This window comes from Dama dama, chromosome X (assembly GCF_033118175.1).
Source record: "Dama dama isolate Ldn47 chromosome X, ASM3311817v1, whole genome shotgun sequence".
Taxonomy (NCBI): domain Eukaryota; kingdom Metazoa; phylum Chordata; class Mammalia; order Artiodactyla; family Cervidae; genus Dama; species Dama dama.
Genome location: NC_083714.1, coordinates 16,967,534 through 16,973,920, shown reverse-complemented (window position 1 = coordinate 16,973,920; position 6,387 = coordinate 16,967,534).

Here is a 6,387-nt window from a genome sequence, read left to right as displayed (position 1 = left end):
ACTAAGTATGAAGGTATGTGGGCTTCCCAGGTAGCGTAAGTGGTAAAGAACCTGTGGGCCAATGCAGGAGATGTAAGAGACTTGGGTTCGATCCCTGGGTCAGGAAGATCTCCTGGAGGCGGGCATAGCAACCCACTCCAGTATTTTTGCCTGGAGAATCCCATGCTCAGAGGAGCCTGGCCGGCTGCAGCCCATGGGGTCACAAAAAGTCAGACATGACTGGGTAACTGAACAACAACAGCATCTACAAGTTGAGTGAAGGTATGTCCTTGACATCATGTCATGTAAAAAAGGGGCATTTTCAGAGCAATACATATACCACAAACCTATTTTTTTAAATAAAAAACCCTCTTTTTAAAAAATCTACACATATATCCAGGTGGCACAGTGGTAAAGAATTCACCTGCCAGTGAAGGAGGTTCAAGAGATGTGGGTTCGATCCCTGGATCTGGAAGATTCCCTTGAGGGGGAAATGGCAACCTGCTCCAGAATCTTTGCCCAGAAAATTCCACGGACAGAGAAGCCTGGCAGGCTACAGTCCATGGAGTCACAGAGTCAGACATGTCTGAGTGATTGAACATACACACACACGTAGAAAAATTCTGGAAGAAAATACATCAGTCTTGTTATAGTGTTACACTTTGGGTATGAAATGGCTCAGTCAGTGGGTTAAGAAGGGTTTTAACTTTTTATTCTCTACACTTAAGTATTGTTTGAATTTTGTTTCAAGGAACATATATCATGTTAAAAAATAATAAAAACTAATAATATATGATAGTAGCAGTAAAAGCCATTTTTTCTTTTTCCCAGATATACTCCTTTATCTTGAGATTTCATTGCTTTGAAGAAAAAAATTCACTTTAAAAGTATTACATTTTTGAACATTTATTTAGCATATGCATAGACTTATAATTTTCATTCAAAAGATCTTTTAATGCATAATGAATGTAAGAAGTCTATGCTTGAGACTTCAAATACAGAACCATTATTTTCAGTTTTAGGGAAATCACTAACTATAGCACACTAATATCATTTGATGTTAGCAAACCAAATCAACAAGTCAGTTTTTGAAGAGTAGCACAACTTTATTTGCCCCATCACTGAAGAGACTAAACTCTCATATGTGAAGCATCCATGAGGTTAGTGCAACAAAGTGCAACATTTGTCTCAATGGATACAGTAAGTTGAGGCCAGTTTGAAAGGAGACAGAAGGTTTTAGGTAATAGACAGGGATCAAGGCTAAAATAAACCAAGATGAAAACACTGCTGGCCCATATAGTGCATTCATCAAATTATTAAAAGGCTCCTATTCCTTCGAGGCAATAGAGCCCCATGCCAAACTCCATCTTCCCCTTCATCCTGATGCTTTAATGCACTTCACACAGTTCATGGGATCTCAAAAGAGTCCAACACCACTGAGTGACTAACACTAACACAACAGGCTCTAATAGTTACCTGTTTCTGATGTGACATTGTGCTAAGTGAGCCTGAAACAAAGTAGAGGTGAGATATGAGTCTGACGAAGGCCAGACACACCTGACACCTTATGTTATTCAGGGTTGATACATAAAATTAAACATCATTAGATCCTATCAGAATCTGTAAAATAATAATCATAAGGCAATAGTTTTGTTATGTTTGTATAGAAATGATTGTTAAAATGAACCAAATGAACCTATATTGAAACCAAAAATATACAGATATTTGAAGTTTTATAACAATGAAACTGAATAAAACCTGTCCTAACAATTAAAAAATTCAGTTTGATCAAGTTTGATCACATTTCATTTATTTTTTTATTGAACTATAATTGATATAGTTTCTGCTGTACAGTGAAGTGAATTAGCTATATGTATACATCTACCCCCTCCCTCTCAGACCTCCCTCCCACTCCACCCTCCATCTCACCCATCTAGGTCCTCACAGAGCACCAGGCTGAGCTCCCTTTGCTATACAGCAGCTTCCCACCAGCTATCTATTTTACATATGGTAGTGTGTATACGTCAAAGCTTCTCTCTCAATTCGTCCCACTTCCCCCTTCCCTGCTCTGTGTTCACATGTCCATTCTCTACTTCTATGTCTCTATTCCTGCCCTGCAAATAGGTTCATCTGTACCATTTTTCTAGATTCCACATACATGCATTAATGTATATTTGTTTGGTCTCATTCCGGCTTACTTCTGTCTGTATGACAGACTTTAGGTTCATCCACATCTCTAAAAATAACCCAATTTTGTTGCTTTTAATGGCTGAGTAATATTCCATTGTATATATGCACCACATCTTCTTTGTCCATTCATCTGTTAATGGACATTTAGGTTGCTTCCATATCCTGACTATTGTAAATAGTCTTGCAGTGAAAATTAGAGTGCATGTGTCTTTTTGCATTGTGGTTTCCTCAGGGCATATGCCCAGTAGTGAGATTGCTGGGTCATAAGGTAGTTCTATTTTCAGTGTTTTAAGGAACTTCCATACTGTTCTCCATAGTAGCCGTTATTATTTTACATTCCCACCAGCAGTGCAAGAGGGTTCCCTTTTCTCCACACCCACTCCAGCATTTATTGTTTGGAGATATTTTTATGATGGCCATTATGACCAGTGTGAGGTGATACCTCATTGTAATCTTGATTTGCATTCTCTAATAATTAATGATGTTGAGCATCTTTTCATCTCTTGGCCATTCATATGTCTTCTTCAGAGAAATGTCTACTTAGGTTTTTTACCCATTTTTTAATCGGGTTGTCTGCTATTTTGACGTTGAGTTGCATGAGCTGTTTGTATATTTTGGAGATTAATCCCTTGTCAGCTGCTTCATTTGAAAATATTTTCTCCCATTTTGAGGGTTGTTTTTGCATCTTGTTTATCATTTCCTTTGCTGTACAGAAGCTTTTTAGTTTAAAACTGAAATATAGACCAGTGTTACAGGATAGAAAGCCCAGGGATAAACCCACATACCTATGGTCACCTAATCTATGACAAAGGACGCAAGAACATACAATGGAGAAAAGACAGCCTCTTCAATAAGTGGTGCTGGGAAAACTGGACAGCTACATGTAAAAGAATGAAATTAGAACACTTCCTAACACCATACACAAAAATAAACTCAAAATGGATTAAAGACCTAAATGTAAGACCAGACGCTATAAAACTCTTAGAGGAAAACATAGGAAAAACACTCTTTCACATAAATTATGGCAAGATCTTTTTCGACTCACCTCCTAGAGTAATGAAAGTAAAAAACAAAAATAAACAAATGAGACCTAATTAAACTTAAAAGCTTCTGCACATTTTATTTTATAATATTACTGACACTGCTATGTTCCAAAAATAAAATTCTCTATTGTACTCACATTGATGCTGTATGTCTGCTGGTCAGTGATGAGAAGATGATGAATTAAAACTTATCCATTAATCAGATATCCGAATGGTACATTCTTCAAGGCATCCAAGTGTCATATTTGTTTTCTCAAATTTGTACACAGTCCATGTCACTCTCAATCATTTTTCATCAAACAATATTGATTAATCAATCATTTAATCAAGGCATCTTCTACGTGTCCAGAAACATGCTAGATGTTGTGGAGAATCATAGTAAGTTGAGAAAGAATCTTATTGAGGCACTTGAAAACCAGTAGAGGAGACAGGTTTACAGTCATAGACTGTATAAATAATACAATAGTATAAAGTGCTAAATTCTGTGATATCAGAACTAAATAATAAGGTCTTATTTGTGACACAAACAATAAATGCAAAAAAAGGGGAGGAGGGGAGAATTCATCAGAAAGGGTTTCATCACAGGGCTTCCTGGTGGCTCAGTGGTAGAGAATCCGCCTGTCAATGCAGGAGACGCGAGTTTGATCCCTAGGTTGGGAAGTTCCCCTGGAGGAGGGCATGGCAACCCACTCCAGTATTCTTGCCTGGGAAACCCCATGGACAGAGGAGCCTGGTGGGCTACATTCCACGGGGTCTCAAAGAGTCAGACATGACTGAGTGACTGAACAACAATAACAATAAGCCTTTTTGAAAGCACCGAATTTGCACGAAAAAAAGTATATTTTTCCTATGTAAACTAAATGCTAATGCATGACTTCTAGAGAACACTAAATGTGTTTCTGGTCCTCAGATGCTTTGCTGGTGAAAGAGGGGAAGGGGCAAGGTCTCAGCTGTTGGCATAGAAAGCTGGCTTATTCTTCATTGATGGAGACCATCCTAGCTCCCACTTTAAATCAGTTCTGCTTTATTGTAATGAATGTTTTAAGTAATTAGAGTATTGAAAAACTTCATTTCCTTGTGACCAAGTCCTTTCTGCCATTTCTAAAGTTATATAACACTTTTAATAAAAGCCTTTGGAATGATATGAAAATTCAATATGTATTCTCTTCTATCTATAATAAAAGCTCTTATCCATTGTTTTCTTAAACAGAAAAACAAGACACAATTTGTAAAGGCTAATCAGTGTATCTGTTCTTCAACTACTTTAGCAATAATTAATCATCCCAATTCTTATATCTTATGACTTTGCAGTAGGAGACATGCCCCCTAATTACCTAAGGGTATTTATGCCTAATTATTAAGCAGCCGTATAGCTAAAGAAATATGCATGTACTAAAGATAGAAATCATTTATTGAAATGACTACAAAGGATAATGATAAATTTCTGACTTCTTATGGTGTTCTATTTCTTCAGTCATGGGTTTCCATTTTCAGTGTTCTTTAGTTCTAATGATATTTATAAATGCCATGAAAATATATAAAAACAGCTAGTATCTTTCTAGGACTAAATATATACTCATAGGATCAGAGAATATCATTGCTGGAGGATACACTGAAGATTATCCCTCATTTTATAGAAGAACTAGCCAAAGAGGAGATAGCTAGCTACTGACAGAGTCAGAAATGGAATTCATATCTCTTGATATGAGTTAATATAGAGTTTTTCTTTTTAGCTTGTTTTTAAAGAGGATGGTTGAATTAAGAACAATAGAAGCATTGACAATCTAGAAAGCATTGCCATAATTCACCTACACATCATGAGTGGTAATAAGCTCTTCAAAACTCTAACAACCTTGTTACCAAATTAAGGTTGATCTTCTGTCATGGTGCCAAGACACCATAAAATAGTTCTTGGGACAGGTTCATAGCTGAGCCCAGTAGTAGACTCCATAAGAGATACCTACATACTCAGCAGTTTCTATAGATCACTTTAAAATATGTTTTAAAATGTGCCTCCTCTCTGTTGTAGCCCCCAACTCAGACCTGCATTCACATACTGTTGACACTCTTAAACTCTTTCCTGATTCACATGGTTATTGATTAATTGTTGGCATATACCATATATGGGCTTCCCAGGTGGTACTAGTTGTAAAGAACTTGCCTGCCAGTGCAGAAGACATAAGAGATGTGGGTTTGATCCCTGGGTTGGGAAGATCCCTTAGAGGAGGTCATAGCAACCCACTCCAGTCTTCTTACCTGGGAAATCCCATGGACAGAGGATTCTGACAGGCTACAATCCATGGGGCTGCAAAGAGTTGGACATGACTGAAGAGACTGAGCACGCATCATATAGATATTGAAAAATAAATCTCAGCAAGGAAACCTCTAGTACCTAAAAGGAGATCAGTATGGGTGACTGACCCAGAAAAGCATTAAAGTGTTGACAAAAGAGCCATATTGAATAAGACTCAGTGATGGAAGATGAAAACTCATGTCTTGCCTCAAGATCCAACAGGTACCCAATAAATATTTTTAGAATGAACAGACTCTAATGAGCCACATCTACAGGGACTTTGGATTGGAATATACACTAGATTTTGAAGTTATAAGAATTCAAGTAGGAAAGAGTTCATAAGGAGTAGGGCATAAAGGTGAAATGGTAAGAGTTATCATAAATTAAACCAGTTATCATATTAAATAAAGAGAACTGAGGACTTCTCTTGGATGGCATTTAGAATCAACTAACAGACTAAATTTATTATGCCATAAAAGCATAATAAAGGGCTTCCCTTGTGGCTCAGATGGTAAAGAATCCACCTGCAATGCAGGAGACCCAGGTTCTATCTCTAGGTTGGGAAGATCCCCTGGAAAATGGAATGGCAACTCACTCAGGTATTCTTGCCTGGAGAATCCCATGGATAGAGAAGCCTGGTGGGCTCTAGTCCATGGGGTCACAAAGAGTCAGACACGACTGAGTGACTAACACTTTCACTTTCAAAAGCATAATAACAATTACTAATAACTGATTGAAATAGGCCATGGTACATGATCACAGGTTATAGTAATCCGAACTTCAGAGTAAAGCAAAATCCCTAAGAATTATATTTTAAAATAACCATAATAGTAACTATATGCTGCATCAGCTAATATTTAGCACATACAAAGTATAAGCTTT